At 49.3% G+C, this 15,953-nt stretch overlaps 1 protein-coding gene across 1 annotated transcript in view; it reads right to left on the bottom strand.

Annotated features, from left to right (window-relative positions):
• Nucleotides 1-15,953, bottom strand: part of CDH12 (cadherin 12) — a 1,332,533-nt gene that overhangs the window by 1,255,682 nt on the left and 60,898 nt on the right. The gene's annotated exons all lie outside the window — the stretch shown is intronic.

Below are 15,953 nucleotides of genomic sequence, written 5' to 3'. Positions count from 1 at the left end.
TGGGTGGGTTGGCCTTGATGGGCTTGGTTCCGTCTCTTGGCCTGTTGTCCGTGACTGTTGCTGGTGGGAGTCGTCCTTTGGGCGTCTCCATGCCGGTCGTGTGGGGTGTGTGCTGTTTTCCTCATTTTCCTCCGCTCGTATCCGCAGGTCACTTGGTCTCCTGTGCTGCCTTGGCTCTTCTGCTGCTGGGGTTGCTGTTACGAGCTTGCTGCCTTGGTTTGCCTTCCCCGTGCCTCCTCGGCTGGTTGTGTTCTGTTGGTTGAGGCGGTGGGCTGGGGGTGCGTTCTTCCTGCCTCCTTGAAGTCCTTTCTCCTCCTCTGGGGTTTCGTCTTTGGAGTGGTCCTGGGGTGTTTCTCCTATTATGGGGACCCCTGCTTCGTTCGGGTGGGCCCCCTCCTTTTGGCTCTCCCAGGGGTTCTCCGGCCCGTCTTCCTTGCTGGGGGGGGTCTCCTGTTGCTTGGGCCCCCCTGCTCTGTGGTTGTTCTGCCCCTGGTGGGGTGCGCTTGTGCCCTTGGTGTGGTGAGCGTTCCCCCTTTTATTCTTTGGGATTGGGCAGTTCTCAATTCCTGCCTGCGCCCTGGTCCTCTGTGTTCCTGGGTCGCCTCTGTTTTCTCCTGTGTGCCGTTGGCGTGCCTCTTTGGTTGGCTTGCCCTTGCGGCATGTTTTTTTTTTTTTCTTCCTGTTCCCCTGGCCTGCGCGCTGTTTTGGGGGTTCCGGTTGGGCCTTGTTGGGCTCGTGTTCTGGCCTTCTCCTGCTGTTGTGGCTCCCTGTGCTTTCTGGTTCTGGGGTTCTTGCTGCTTTTCGTTGCTATTTCCATCTGGCGTGACCCTCTGGTGCTTGTCGCTTGGTGTTGGTCGTTTGCCGCTTGTGCTCTGCGGCTGTGTTGCCCTGTGGCTTTGGCTTCTGGTCCTCCTGCTGCCTGTCCGTCCCTGGTGGGGTGGCTTCCTGCGGGCCGTGGCTCGCTTTCTGCGGCCTGCTGCCCTTTGGTTCCTGGCATTCCTGTGGGTTCGGTCCTGGTGCGTGCCTGTCGGATTCCTGCGGTGTCCGCTGCTGGTAGCTTCTTGCTTCCTCTCGGATGCCTTGCTTGGGCCCTGCTCGGGGCTTCTGGCTTTCGGCGGGTTCCTGTGTCCTCCCCTTGTTTCCTTGTCGGGGGGCTGTTGGGCCCTTCCTCTGTCCTGGTGGCGCATTGTCCTTGTTCGGCTGTTGGCTCCGGGCCGGGCAGGTTGGGCTCCTGATGGGTCCTATGGTTGTGGGATTTTCTTCACGCCTTCTGCCTGGTGGGGTTTGGTTTCCTGTTGTGGTTTCCTTCTCCCCTCTTCTTTCTCTGGATGGATTGTGCTTTGGGGCTTTGCTTCGCTGGCTGCTCTTGCCTCCGGTGGTGGCTGGGTCGTTGGCTCTGCCTTGGATGGGCGCTTGTTCTTCATGTGCCTGGCTCCTGTGCCCCACCCTGTTTGCCGGTCCTGGCTGGGCTGTGCCCTTTCCCTGCTAGTGGGTTTTGGGTGTCGGTCTCCCCGGGTGTGTGGCCTCTCTGCATCTTCCTTTCGCCCCTTGGTTCCTGCCCTTCTGTTGGTTCAGTCGGGTGTGTGCCTGTCTGGGTGCCGGCCTGCCTGCCTGCCTGCGGTTTTTCGCTGTTGGGCGCTTCTTGCTCCCTTCGGGTGCTTTTGCTTGCCCTGTGCTCGGGGTGTCTGCCTTCTGGTGGTGTCCCCCTCCCGGGTTTCTGGGGGGGGTGGGTTTGTTGTGCCCTTCCTCTGTGCCGGTGGGCTTTGGCCTTTTTGGTGGTCTTGGCTCGGGGTTCTCCTCGCCTGCCGTCCTGTTTCCCTCCGGTGGGGGCTGGGATTTGTTGGTCTTCCTTGGCTTTTGCTTTGGGTGGCCTCTTGTTCTTGGGTTGTTCGGCTCTTGTGCCCTGCCCTGTTGGCCGTGCCTTTTCCCTGCATGTGGGGTTTGGGTGTCTGCCTTTCCTGGTGTGTGTCCGGGTTTCTGCTTCCTGCCCCTCTCGCTCTGCCTTGGGTTGCAGTTAACTTCGCTTCGGGTCTGGGGCTTTGGGGGCCTGGCCTTGGCCCTGTGCTTCCGCGCGGGCTGTTTTCAGCCTGTGCCCTTTGCTCTCTTGTTGGTGCTGAGGTGTTCCTTCCCGCTCCCTTGTTGAGTGGTGCGCCTTGGGCTTCTTCGGGCTCCTCTCCTTTGCTTTCGGTACCGGGGTTTTTCCCGTGTGCTCTGGGGGACTGGGCTCTGCCTCTGTGGTTTTGCCTTTCCGGTCTCCGTTTTGGCGTCCCGTTCGCTTTGAGGTTGGGTTGCTGGTGCTCCTCTTGGCTTGGTTGTGTTGAGCTTTGTGCTGTGAGACCCTTATTTGCTTGGGTCCTTTTTGGTCCCTGCTGCGGTCCTTTCCTGGCTGCTCCTTCTCTTGGGATTTGTCGCGGTCCTGGGTTGGTCTTCGGCCCTTTCCGGGTCCGCTCCCTTCGGTGGGCTATGGCGCTGGGTCCGTTTTGTGGGCTCTGGGCTTCCTCCCTCTGGTTCTCCTTTCTGGGGCGGTCTGGCTCTGGTTGGCTGTTGTGCCTTTCCTTGGCCCCTTCCTGGTTGGGGGTTCCTTCTTTGGCTCTCCTTCTGGGTCCTGGTGGTGCGGTGTTGTGTGCCTCCTGGCTGGCTGGCCTGCCTCTTCTGCGGCTGGTTTCTTGGGGTTGGGCTGTGGGCCTTGTTGTTGGCCTTTTGCCTTTGGGGTTTCACCTTCGGTGGTTCCGTGGTGTCCCCCTTTTCCTCCTGGGGGTCGGTTCCTCCTTTCAGGTTCTGGGGTTTTGGTTTCCCTGGTTCCGTGTGGGCCTTTGTTGTCTTTCTTGGTGGTACCCTGGTTTTTGCCGGGTCTGTTTTTGGTTGGGCTTTTTGCTCTCCCTGCCCTCTGTTGTGGTGGTTGCTGGTTTTTTGTCCAGGTGCCTCCTGCTTTGGGGGTTTGCCCCGGTCTTGGTCGTTTCTGGGGCGCCGGGTTCTTCTCCCGGTTGGTTGGCTTCGGTGTCTGCTGGGGTTGGCCTTTGGTCAGCCCTGCCCTGTGGCCTGGTTCCTTTATGGTTCCTTGTTGCTGCCCTCTTTCGGTTCTGCTGAGGGCTTCCCCTGCTGTGTGGGGGTCGTCCTTCTGCTTTGTTCCTTCCTGGTCCTTCGGCTCCTCCGCCCTGTGCAGGCTGTTCTTTCTGCCCTTGTCCTTTGGGCTGGGTTGCCCTGTTGGTCCCTGGTTGTTTGGCGGCCTGGTGGGGCCTGGGTCTGGGGGCTTCACCCTTGGGGGTTTCTCGCTGGTTGGTTACCCTTTCCTGGCCCCTTTCTCTGTTGGGGCGTGCGCGCTTCTCCTGGGCTTCCTTTGGTCGGGGGGGGCCTTGGTTTTGGCCCCTCTGCTTGCTCCCTTGGGGGCTTGGCTCTGCTTCCGTGCCTCCCTTCCGGCTTGCTGGGTTGGTGTTTCTTGTTTTCGTGGCAGTCCCCTTCTGGCCTTTGGGGTCTTGGTTCGGGTCTGTGGGGTTCTGTTTTTTGGTCTGGTGCCCTTGTTGTTGGTGGGGTTCCGGAAGGCCGGGTTCTCTGCTTTGGTATTGTCCATATTTTAAGGAATGGGACGAGGTCAGGAGGGACCTGGGGGTAATGTCCTATTACTTACCGGTAATCTTCATTACTCCTGGTCCCGTTGACCTTGTCCCATTCCTTACTTCCCTCCCTCCCTCCCTTGCGGAAGGCCTTCCTGTTGTTGGCTTGGTGTTTTCAGGCTGCATGCTGGGTTGGTACCGCCTATGTACTCCCAGTGGGAGGGAGCAGGTAGGGTATCCCAGCATGCTCCTTTTCTTTTTTCTGTCGTGGAGATGGTCATCTCCATATTTTAAGGAATGGGACAAGGTCAACGGGACCAGGAGTAATGAAGATTACCGGTAAGTAATAGGACATTACTCGAGGTCCAACTGGTAACAGGCTGGATTTTACCTTCCCAAAGATTTAGCAGTATCCCCAGAGTAACTCCGAGGTGGGCAAAATCCATCCCATATACTGGGCCACTCATAAAGAGGGTCTTACTTGTCTTGTCCTCATAGCTTACTCCTGCATTCTAGGAGTAAGGCAGGGGTGTTTCAAGCGTCATGCCCTTTATGTTGAATACTTCTATTAACATGAACATTTTCTTTTTGCTCTCCCTGTCTAATTCAATGGATCTGATTCTCAAAGAGCTTGTTCTGACTAATCTTGTAACACTCCTGAAATGCAGGAGTAAGTTAGGAGAATTACAAGAGCAAATCATACTAACTGATAACACAATGTTTGTGAATTGAGCAGATATAGGTGTTTCAACCTATAAAACATCCCATCCCGAGCTCTACCTTCCCTTTACATCCTTCTTCCGTTTAAAAGTTTTATCCTGAGCCTCCTTTAAGTACAAAATATTTTGACATATCCCCCTAACGATAAAGCTGCAAACGTGTTCCTCAATCACTATAGAAAATGCCACGTACAGGTCAAAGGGTCAGTGCAACACTTTTTCTCACCCCCCGGAAATGTACATGAGTGCATTTCTTTTGTCCAGCACAGCACAAACAATGCAGTTTTAGAGCATTCTTGCACCGCTGCTAAGGGTGAGGCAAAAGCTGCCTGGTTTTGAATGAATCCCTGTCTGACACGCCCCTCTGAAGGACAACTCAACTCATAACCGGGAGAGGAGGTGTGCCCCAACGTCAATAGGCGTTCTGTTTCCAAAATGTCTCAGGGTAACAAAGATGGGAGACTTGAGTCAAGTTAAGAACCTGGAGCTGCCTGTTTCCCTGGTGGAACGTGCTCCTGCATGTGAATCAATTTCTTGAGATCATTCTTGCGGTGGTTGTAACAGACCTTATTGAAAAAGGCTGTACCTGTGTGTGCATCGAAAGCTGAGATTAGACAATAAATGCCTTTTGTCAGTTCTTTTACATCGCTCCTGGGCAGTGATCACCCTGACCTGTATTATTGGAACCATGCCCTCAGCTCATCCAGTCCTTCCACTAATGCACTGTAGGATTTTGCAACAGATGCCTGAACTGGCGCCGTCACAAGGGGCTAAACACAGACAACAGATGGAGTACAGGAATTGGAGGGGAGAACACACATTTCAGTCGCAGCATCTATCCCTCAAGCAGACCGAGTTGTTTTTATTTTACCTCACAAATTACTCTAGGGAAAAAGTGAAAGCTAATATTGCGTGTTTAGTAAGCTCACTGTTGGGTGTAAACATAGAAAATGTTATCTCACGCTGTAGTGATGTCTTGTCTTCTCGCTTGGATTTACATGTCGACGTTTAAGGTGAGCGAATTTGCCATATAGATGATTGCTTTTCTTTTAAGTCCTGTGTAAGAGCCTGGACATTGTGGTCGTCATTTCTGAGTTTTTTGCTGTAGGGCAGCGCAGCAGCCCTTGCAGCTGTGCTGCCCTACGGCAAAAGAAAAGGGCAGGAATGTGCCCTATCTAATACGGCGCATTTCTTTCCTTTTCCCCTCTGCCGGCACCATGGGGCAAGGGTGCTGGCGTTGAGGGGATGATTATTTTTGTGGAGGAAGGGAAACCTTCCTGATCAAAAACAATCACAAGAGGCTTTTTTCTTTTTCTATGTAGGCTGCCGAATGCAGCACACATAGAAAGAGGAAAAAAATGAGGAGAAATACAAATATTTCTCCTCATTGTGTCTCCCTTGCGCCTCCCCTGAGAGGTGAACATTTTTGTGCTGCCTCAGTCTTATGATTTCTTGTAAATCTGGAGTAGTGTCAAAAAGCCATGCATACTGCTGGGAGTAACCCCAGCAACAACCATGGAACACCCCTTTCACGCAGTTTTCTGCATGAAAGGAGCACATATTTATAAGGCCATGAAAAGCCACATAACGTTGCTTTATGTGTCCTTCTAAATATGCCAGTGGCACATTGCGCCACCAGAAAGGTAAAAAAAAGTGACATCCCGGCGGCACAAAAGTGCTGGTAGGTTCTCATAAATGAGAACCTTTGTGTTTTTTATGAATATACTAGCTTACCCGTCGCACGTTGCTGCGATCTCCGAAGAAAGGAAATTCAAGGAAACTCGTTATGCTAACATTCAATTTACATTGTGTCATTTTTATTGAAACATATTCATTTTAATATGGAAAACATTTCAAAGTGTTGTTTTGATTCTATTTATTTATTCGAGTGCTTGCGGATACACGATTTTTTGTTTTTCCGTCTGGTGCATACATCAGTATTCGAAAAATTATGAGGGCCCTGGGGGGCCGATATTTAAAAAATGTTATGCCAGAAACCTTCGAAGGAGTGTACTTAACAACTTCCCAAAGCTTCCTGGCGATCGGATGAATGCTGTTTTAATTCTATTTATTTATTCGAGTGCTTGTGGATACACGATTTTTTGTTTTTCCGTCTTGTGCGTACATCAGTATGCGAAAGATTATGAGGGCCCTGGGGGGGCCGATATTTAAAAATAATTTATGCCAGAAACCTTCGCGGGAGTGTACTCAACAACTTTCCAAAGTTTCATGGCGATCAGATGAATGGTGTAGTAATGCATAAAGGACAAACAGACAGACAGACATACTTTTGTTTTTATATATATATAGATAATCGACACCTAGAACCCATTTCACAAAGGCAAATATACATGTGTAGACCTATTCCTCTCTAGATGTACTCCTACACCTACGCGTAAGTCTATACGTTTTTGCTAATCATTATTATCAAGTGGACATTGATTACATATCTCTATCCCTTCTCCAAGTCTCTTATGGACGACTTTACAAGTGCAGTTACTGCAAGTTACTTTTCACATTTTGTTGGCGATCTCCTCATCTGAAAACATAGGGAATTGCAATAAAATGTATTTCTTTTGAAAAACTATATTTATATATATTTTAATGTGAACATAAATGTAAAATAATTTGAAATAATTAATATTAACCTAGAACTAGGAAAATAAATAGTTAAAACACATTAACTCCTCAAATTAAACATGTATTAAAAATGAAGTACTCAAAATATATACATTTTATTTTAAAATATTGATGTTTAAACACTCATTTAAAATAATATCCACCTTCACTACCATACTTAGGATTTAATTTGCAGTGAATATAGTTGGAACATAAACACAGAACTAATTTACTTCAATTAATTATTCTAATATTATTTGCGATGGGTGTTAGTTTAATTTCTTGCCTCAATAGTTTTCTATTTGAGTGCGTTGTAGATTAGTGGTTGACCTTGTGTGGTGCTTGTCTTACTCCTAGGTGAGGTGGAGTGCATTACAGCCTATTTTGCCACAATTAGGGCTGTAGTAACATCATGAGTGTAGTTTGTGAATTGCAATGATCTGAGTTTTTTGTGGGTGTGGGTTTTAGAGTAGCATGTCCCTCCCAAACGTAATTTTTATTTAACCCCACCCATTTCTGTGTAATTATTTCCGATTTTGCCACCATGCCCCCAAGTCCTTTCCACATTTACCACAAAACAGCAAACTTATCTGTACAAAGATCTCCATCACCTGGGCTGAGGTCTCCACACAGCAAAGATAGGCAAGAAGGATGTGGAGATCTCCACCCATAGGTTTGAAATTTGTATCTTGGATTAAGTAAGCAGTACTACTGTAGTGCTAGTTTCCATAATACAAAATGCAGTTTGTTATAACGTCCCCTTGTGTGGGCTTTGGGTCATTCTCCTTTGGCCATTGGTTTCTGTAGTTCAGATCTCTTCAGTCTTTAACTTGAAACATTGGCATTCTCATCTTGGATCAGCCCATTGAAGTATTTTAGTCTCACAGTTGAATTATTTAGGGAGATTTTAGCACATCAGTGGGAATAATTTGGCTAACAAAACTCTTAGATAGGAAGGAAGTCGAAGGTGACCATAACCTGTCTCTTTTTATTAGCCACCTGTGTAGATGTTAAGATAGTAGTATCTAGTTTACGAATATTATAACAAATTAAGTTCTACCATTTGGGAAAGGTGATATTACTGTTACAATTCCAATGAAAGTTATTACCTGTAAAGCAAAAGCAATAAGGAGATCTAAAAATTTCCCAGTAAGATGTTTTAACGCCCACATAGATGAACGTCCTCCAAGGAAGATATACATTACATCAAATGGTGTTTTAATTGAACAGACATCCAATATTTTTCTCCAAACCTGTTGGCAAAACACTGCAACTCGTCAACTGTTGAAGAACATGTTATGTTATGTTATGTTATGTATTTGTAAGGAACACTGTCACCTGCAAAGGTATCCTGACACTGAACAGGTGTGTGTGCCTCGCCCATTTAGGTTGGTTAATTGAAAAGCCAGGTCTTCCGAAGAGAAGAGGAAGCTCTAATGTGGAGTAGGAGGCCGTTCCATGCTTTAGGTGTGATTGTATGATAATGCTCGTCCTCCTGATTTGGTTCTTTTCATGCATGGGTTGTGTGCAAGCAGCATCCCTGTGGAACAAAGGTGTTTGGGTGGTTAATGGAAGGAGATGTGACTGTTCTGTAGGTGGGGCCTAAGTTGTGTAGTGCCCTGAATGTGTGTGTGATGAGTATGAAATGAGCATGTTTGTGTATCGGAAGGCAGTAGAGCTCGCTGAGGTGTGGTGTGATGTGAAGTCTGTGTCGGAGGTTGCGGAGGAATCTGGCTACCAAGTTCTGGATGGTTTGTAGTCCTCTAGTGAGTTGCTTGGTGATCCTGGCATAGAGGGTGTTCCTGTATCCAACCCGCTGGTGACAAGTGCGTGAGTGACGTTTTTTTTAGTGTTGCTTGGGAGACATTTGAAGATCTTCTACAGCATCTTCCGGGTGTTTAGGCAGGAGGCAGTGATGTCAATGACTTGTGCAGTCATGTCCAGTTTGCTGTTGATGGTTATTCTGAGGTTCCTGGCATGGATGTTGGATGTGGGAGTGGGTCAGAGTTCGGCTGTCCATCAGTTGGAGGCCCATGGTCAGTTGCTCTTGCTGAAGATCACTAATTTGGTCTGGTCTGTTTCGAGCTTAAGACAGTTGGCTTTCATACAGTTAGCAACTTCAATCGTGCAGGAGGTGAACTTGTTTCTTGTGTGGGGGGTCATATCAGAGACGGAGAGTATGAGTTGCATGCCATCTTATAAGAACTTTGCAAGAAGTAGAACCCCTCCATAGTGCTTTAAGTAAAGACACAAAAGGAGGATTTAATGTTAATGTTAATGTTATGTGAATTTATATAGCGCACGGCTGCCCCAGCCAAGGGGCGTCCCGGCGCTGCGAGCAGACAAGATGCAGAGTGAAGGTAACAGAAATAGATGACAGATTATTGGAAAAGATGGGTTTTGACGGCCTTTCTAAAGGCTAAAAGGTCTTGAATCCCCCGTATGGTTTCAGGCAAACTGTTCCATAGCTTAGCAGCAAGGAAACTGAAGGAACGGCCACCGACTCTGGCCAGTCTAGTGCGAGGGATGGTCACCAGATGTTGTCCTTCTGAGCGGAGCGATCTTCTAGGGATGTACTCAGACAGGAGGGGACTCAGCAATGGAGGGGAGGCGGTTTTAAGGATTTTGAAGGCTAAACATAGAGCCTTGAACTGGATCCTTTTACCCACTGGAAGCCAATGCAGTTTTTTTAAGGTTCCAGAGACGGAAGAATGGCGAGGGAGGCCAACCAGAGCCCTGGCTGCCGCATTCTGGACTCTCTGCAATCTGGTGGTTTCGGCCAGGTTCGCTCCCAATAGGAGAGAACTGGCATAGTCCAGTCTAGAAAGGATCGTCGCCTGAACAATGAGCTGGCGGGTGCGGCAGTCAAAGAACTTCAGAATGGGCCTGATGTTGCGTAAAATGCCAAAGCACGTGGCAGCCACTTTCTTAGTGTGGATGGTAAACTTTAAAGCCGAGTCGACCCAAACACCCAGATTTTTGACGCAATCTTTTGGCTTGGGGGTGGGCCTAGGATGTCCGGCCACCAGTTATCTCCCCAGGATGCAGTGTTTTTTCCCAGGAGCAGAATCTCAGTTTTTCCGGCGTTTAATTGGAGAAAATTTGCCGTCATCCAGTTGGTGATGTCAGTGAGTGTCTGTTTAAAGTGATGGACTTCCAGACCACTGTTGTTATTCAGAGCCACCACCAACTGGGTATCGTCTGCATAGGATACCAGTGCCATTCCATTCCTTCTAGCCACCTCCGCTAAAGGGCGAACATAGACATTGAACAGGGTAGGGCTAAGGGACGAGCCCTGCGGCACTCCCTGTCCAATGCTATGCTCCTTCGAGATGTAAGGAGGGGTGGAGACTCTGAAGGACCTGTTAGACAGGAAGTCTCTAAACCATCCCAAGGCTGCCTCTGTAACTCCAATTTCCTCCAATCTCGTCAAGAGGACCTCGTGTGACACCGTATCGAAGGCAGCACTAAGGTCCAATAGGACCAGTGCTGCAGTGCCGCCGGCGTCAAGAATGGAACGGAGGTCTTCAGAAACACTGAGCAAGGCTGTCTCGGTGCTGTGACCAGCTCTAAACCCGTGTTGGGAGTCATCCAGAATGTTGTTGGTAAGGAGGAAATTGGACAGGATATTGTTGACGTGTGCCTCGACAACTTTGGCAGGCCAAGGGAGCAAGGAGATCGGCCTGAAGTTCTCCGGAAGTGAGGGGTCTAAGGTGGGTTTTTTTAAAATGGGGGACACCCAGGCCTGCTTCCATTTGGAAGGAACACTGGCGGTGGAAAGTGACAGATTGATAATGTCACGGATGTGTTCTGTGATGAGTTTGTGGGCTTCACAGAAAATGTCCGGTTTTAAGGGGTCTGCCGGAGATCCGGATTTAATCTTTCTGCAGATTTTTAAGAAATTCTCTCGGTCAAGTGTAGGAAGGGAGGTGAGAGAAGGCCTGGTAGGATCAATGGTAACCGGTGACTGCGGGCATTTGGGGAAGGTGTCATATATCTTCTTGATTTTATCTGTGAAGAAATTGGCCATGTTGTTGCAAAGGTCGGGCGAGGTGGTAGTAGTGTTAACAGATTTTTTAGCAGTTAGATCTTTCAGAATTTTAAATACCGATTTTGAGGTATTGGAGCTATTGTTGATTTCACTGGCATAATATGCCGCTCTTGTTTTGCAGACCTTACGGTGATAGGTTTTTTGGAGCAGGACATCATCTTGTTTAAGGTTGGCATCATAGTTTTTCCTCCAGCACCTCTCTGCCTTCTTACATTCCTTTTTCAAGGTAGCTAGTTCCAAGTTATACCAAGGACTGGCAGTGTGGGTGCGAGCCTTGGTCCATCTGGCAGGAATTAGGATGTCGAGTGCCTGGGTGATCCATAGGCAGAACTGATCATATCCTACATCCAGGTCCTCACTTGGGAGTAGGGGCTTTAATACCAAGAGATCATGTAGGTCTTCAAGGCGAAGTTTTCTCCATGGCCGTTTCTGAACTAGGGGAGTAGGTGCTACTACCGGGCTCGAGTTACAGGGGATAGATAGAATCACTAAGTGGTGATCTGTCCAAGTCATGGGAATAGGTATGTCTGAGGAACCACCGGTGATGTTGGAAAAAATGGGATCAGGGAGGTGTCCTGCTCTATGGGTAGGGTCACTGACAAGTTGATTGAGTTCGAAAGCCGCAAGATCCGCTAAAAAAGTTGCCACTTTAGACTCAGTGTTCCTGTCAAGATGTAAATTAAGATCGCCTATAATCGTAAAGTTGGCTGAGTTGATAACATAAGAGTTCAGGTATTGTAAAAGAGAGTTAGTGAAGGGGACGTCTGCACCAGGAGGTCTGTAAACCAGAAGGCCAGTTGCACAGAACTGTGGATTAACTTTAATCGAGAAGCGAGCGCTTTCGCTGCCTCTAATGTCTACTTTGCTGAGTTGACAATCAAAGTGAGATTTAATTATGAGCGCTAACCCGCCCCCTCTCGTGCCCCTGTTCACGGTGTGGATAGAATAGCCTGTAGGTGTTACCAGGTTGCAGACCGAGTCCATCTCGTCAAGGAGCCACGTCTCAGTCATGAACAGGGCATCAAGAGAGTGGTCAGTTAAGAGATCATGTATTTCAGAATGATGTTTGTACATAGATCTAACGTTAAGGTGACCTAGCTTGAAGGTATGGGCAAGGGAGGCTTTGGATTTACTTTTAGAAGTAGCGCACAATTGGGAGGGATTGGCAAGGGGGTGGCGTATATGAGCCGGATTGCGTCTAGCGCAGGAGCATGAAGAATGCTGAAGGCTCAACAGCTCAGATTTGGAGTAGCACATCTTACCGCCTTAAAACCAGAGTGGAAAGCAGAGTGCCCGGCGCCTAGCGCTACCTTAGCGCGGACGGGCAGCTCTTTGGCGGGTCTTCGGCGAGGCTGCGCGCGACCGCTGCGCGCTCAAGATGTTGTGAGGGCTAAATAGCCACAGGAAGTTGGACACTAGAGCGCTAACCGCTCTGCATGCTGGCCGACCGGAAGTGTCCCAACGAACAGATGCAGGGAAACGGATCCTACAATCAGTATTATGGCGTGTGGTGCAGGGGAAAGTGAATTTTATTAAAAGTGCTATTCAGTGAGTACACAATTCAAAATACAACAATTTTAAAAAGACGTTTTTAAAATCAGCGCGCTAGCTTACACTGCCCAGGTCAGGTCGCAAAGCGGGTCGGGGACACTGCCACTGTCTCCTTCCCGCGAAGCGCTGCAGCCCCTGTTCCGCCTAAATAGCCACAGGAAGTTGGACACTAGAGCGCTAACCGCTCTGCATGCTGGCCGACCGGAAGTGTCCCAACGAACAGATGCAGGGAAACGGATCCTACAATCAGTATTATGGCGTGTGGTGCAGGGGAAAGTGAATTTTATTAAAAGCGCTATTCAGTGAGTACACAATTCAAAATACAACAATTTTAAAAAGACGTTTTTAAAATCAGCGCGCTAGCTTACACTGCCCAGGTCAGGTCGCAAAGCGGGTCGGGGACACTGCCACTGTCTCCTTCCCGCGAAGCGCTGCAGCCCCTGTTCCGCCTAAATAGCCACAGGAAGTTGGACACTAGAGCGCTAACCGCTCTGCATGCTGGCCGACCGGAAGTGTCCCAACGAACAGATGCAGGGAAACGGATCCTACAATCAGTATTATGGCGTGTGGTGCAGGGGAAAGTGAATTTTATTAAAAGCGCTATTCAGTGAGTACACAATTCAAAATACAACAATTTTAAAAAGACGTTTTTAAAATCAGCGCGCTAGCTTACACTGCCCAGGTCATGTCGCAAAGCGGGTCGGGGACACTGCCACTGTCTCCTTCCCGCGAAGCGCTGCAGCCCCTGTTCCGCCTAAATAGCCACAGGAAGTTGGACACTAGAGCGCTAACCGCTCTGCATGCTGGCCGACCGGAAGTGTCCCAACGAACAGATGCAGGGAAACGGATCCTACAATCAGCATTATGGCGTGTGGTGCAGGGGAAAGTGAATTTTATTAAAAGCGCTATTCAGTGAGTACACAATTCAAAATACAACAATTTTAAAAAGACGTTTTTAAAATCAGCGCGCTAGCTTACACTGCCCAGGTCAGGTCGCAAAGCGGGTCGGGGACACTGCCACTGTCTCCTTCCCTAAAGGCCGTTGTTACATTTATTTGCCAACTGAAAGTACTAAGAGTTATATATTAAGCAGTGATAAAGTCAAACAAAATATGGAGGCAAAAGGTCTCAGGGCCAACACTTGGCCCCCAAAAAAGGTCCATAAAAGCATGGACAAACAAAAGCACTTCTGGTGATGCCGTGAAGAGGCAAACTGTCAATAAGGCAAACAGGGAGGCGCTTAAGAGAGGGCTGCTGCTGCGGCCGAGTGGGAGCGCCAGATCATTGGGGGACCTGTTTGTTTTGCCCCGACCCAAAGACACCTCACCAGGCAGCTCCGCTCTCCCCCGCCGCCGCTCCTGACATCGCGGCCGCAGAGAGGGGGGAGCGAGGGGAGACTACAACACCCGGCGTCCCCTGCTGCCCATGGAGGACGCGAATAGCCGCGTCACAATCCCGCGCCCGGAGGCGCTTAAGAGAGGGCTGCTGCTGCGGCCGAGTGGGAGCGCCAGATCATTGGGGGACTTGTTTGTTTTGCCCCGACTCAAAGACACCTCACCAGGCAGCTCCGCTCTCCCCCGCCGCCGCTCCTGACATCGCGGCCGCTGAGAGGGGGGAGCGAGGGGAGACTACAACACCCGGCGTCCCCTGCTGCCCACGGAGGACGCGAATAGCCGCGTCACGATCCCGCGCCCAGAGGCGCTTAAGAGAGGGCTGCTACTGCGGCCGAGTGGGAGCGCCAGATCATTGGGGCACCGGTTTGTTTTGCCCCAACCCAAAGACACCTCACCAGGCAGCTCCGCTCTGCCCCGCCGCCGCTCCTGACATCGCGGCCGCAGAGAGGGGGGAGCGAGGGGAGACTACAACACCCGGCATCCCCTGCTGCCCACGGAGGACGCGAATAGCCGCGTCACGATCCCGCGCCCGGAGGCGCTTAAGAGAGGGCTGCTGCTCCCGCCTCGCGGGACGCGCGCGGGCAAAGCCCGGGCAAAGGGCGGGCCCTCTGTGGCCCTCAGAGGCACGAGGAGGACGGGACGGGGCCACCCCCTTGACTCCATTACACTGCCAAGGTAATAACCTTATGATCTTCCTGACATTCCGGCAAGGGAATACCCACTGGACTTAAGTTGCTAATTTTCTAATACCCTCAGATTGTCTTGTGGCCTTGTTATAGCTTAACTTTGCACACCCTATTATGACTCACAAGGGAATGACCAATAAATCCATCAGCCAGAGAGGCCTGCACCCAGGGTCACTATTTCTTTATATGCCATCCCCGCCCACCGCCCTAACGAACGAACTTGCAAAGACTAGCACATCCACCAACCAACCGCTCGATCCAACTAATGGTATAGCGCAACAACTCTTGCTGTTGGACGAGTTAAATTCCCTTTGCAAAACAAGGTATGTCACTGTGGCACCGAGAAACAAAACTAAAATTCCCTCACCTTGCCCTGGTATGTCAACCCCAATCGCTAGTCCTCTGGTACATCTTCCCCAAACCAAAAATGTTAACACACCAACCACAGTCTTTCCCCAGTCCGCAACTAGCAAAAGGAAGTGGGAAGGGGTTAACCCCACAGGGAACAAATCAAAACAACAAAAACTGTGTTTTACCTCCCCACTGACTCCAACTAACCCTTTTCTAAAACTGGAAGAAAAAATGGACCAATTGGTAACAACCTTCAATTCAAACTTTCTGTCCCAGATTGAACAAATGGTTAGCTCACTCATTTCTCCACTGATCGTTAAAATTTCCACCCTAGAGGATAAGTTGTTGGGAATAGAGAAATGTATTAAGACCAACCAAATATGTACTGAAAAACCTGTAACATCAATCTGTCCCAACCCACCTGGTACAAGCAGTAACAATCAAACTCACCGTGTAGTCCCTATCCTTTCACCCCCTAATGCTTCTAAAGTTAACCCCAAATCTGGCCCTATACAACTTACTGCTACAAGAGTAGAGCCTAATAATACAGTACACATACAGCTACCCCCGGAGGCTGCACCCTTTGTGTGTGTTCTTGCGGGAGTTCCAGCACTCAAACGTGGGAAAATTGAGCGGGATGAAGACTTACGTAACAAAGCCACGCACTGGCTAACTAAAAACAGGCCCCTGCCCCTAGGATTGGACGGTACCATCATGGCTGTTAGAAGGGTGGGCTGGCTAGGTCCCCTTAAAAAAGACATTGACGGTGACCTTGTTTTAATAAAATTTAGAAGCAGTTCAGTCTTTCCCTACATGCGAACTTTGTACCCTCGTGAAGGTGTTGGCCCTATATCCGTCTGGGACCTTCGTGACTTTTACCCAAGTATTTAAGTTATAACAAGGGAACCCAATGGATACCAAAGGACCATGGGCAGACAATCTATTCTAGAAGACAAAGGTCCTAAGGTGGATATTTTTACACATACAATGAAATTATAGTCTTGAATCAGTACTATATTTGATTTTCCAGT

This window comes from Lissotriton helveticus, chromosome 4_1 (genome assembly GCF_964261635.1).
Source record: "Lissotriton helveticus chromosome 4_1, aLisHel1.1, whole genome shotgun sequence".
NCBI lineage: Eukaryota > Metazoa > Chordata > Amphibia > Caudata > Salamandridae > Lissotriton > Lissotriton helveticus.
The sequence above is the reverse complement of the archived record's forward strand: the minus strand, read 5'-3'. Positions and strand labels throughout refer to the sequence as shown.